Here is an 842-nt window from a genome sequence, read left to right on the forward strand (position 1 = left end):
TTCTAGCCCCACTGTCTGGGTGGGATATGGTTGGTTGACAGACAGCATCCATTTCCACTCTGTTTATGTGCCTTCTATGCTATACATGCTGGAAAGCTAAAACATTTTCTGACTCCCTTGAAGCTAGGGCTCCAGCAATTAGAATGTCTTGCATGAGGTTTGGAAGATAGAAGGCAGAGGTCAAACAGTTTTGGCTATTTTTGCTCATAAGTAAGGGTGTGGAGTCACCAGCACATGGTGTCTGGCTTCAAGGACTTGATATTTCACTGTCCTGGCAGTAGTACTGGCAGTGGCTTTCTTATTTATTTGTTTGTATGTTTGTATTTTAGGTGAGGCAACCCTTGGTTGACCTCACAGATTGCAAGGACCTTGTCAGCTTACAATCTCTTATTTCTTTATTTGTTACACCTGCAGCACCTGGTCTTCCTAGGTAGTCTCCCATTCAAATACTAACCAGGCCCGACCTTGCTTAGCTTCCGAGATCAGATGGGATCGGGTTTGTTCAGGGTAGCATGGCGGTAGACTGGCAGTGGATTTCTAACTCCAGCATCCTGTCCTTAGGTGGCAGCTTTAGCAACGTGTCCTCAAACTCAACCTTTCCAGTGATGACCTCGTAGCTCCTTTTTGACTATGAAGGAGGTAGTAGCTCCCCTCGTAGGTCAGTTCTGTGGTGTTCTAAGAGTCATTCCTAATACTCAGCCTAGGGTTCATCACTTTTTTCAATACCTAGAGTGGTTTTTATTTCTAAACCTAGAATTATATACTGGACTTCATTTGATTTCTAAAATTGGCTTGGGCTTCTCCACTATAGGGAGAAGCTATGCTTGTTATTCCTTCAGCCT

The 842-nt window shown here is 44.1% G+C and overlaps 1 pseudogene; it reads right to left on the bottom strand.

Moving 5' to 3' along the window:
• Positions 1-405: 405 nt before the first annotated feature.
• LOC111731629 lies at positions 406-524 on the bottom strand (annotated as a pseudogene).
• Between the last annotated feature and the right edge of the window lie 318 nt (positions 525-842).

Source organism: Pteropus vampyrus, unplaced genomic scaffold, assembly GCF_000151845.1.
Source record: "Pteropus vampyrus isolate Shadow unplaced genomic scaffold, Pvam_2.0 Scaffold388, whole genome shotgun sequence".
NCBI lineage: Eukaryota > Metazoa > Chordata > Mammalia > Chiroptera > Pteropodidae > Pteropus > Pteropus vampyrus.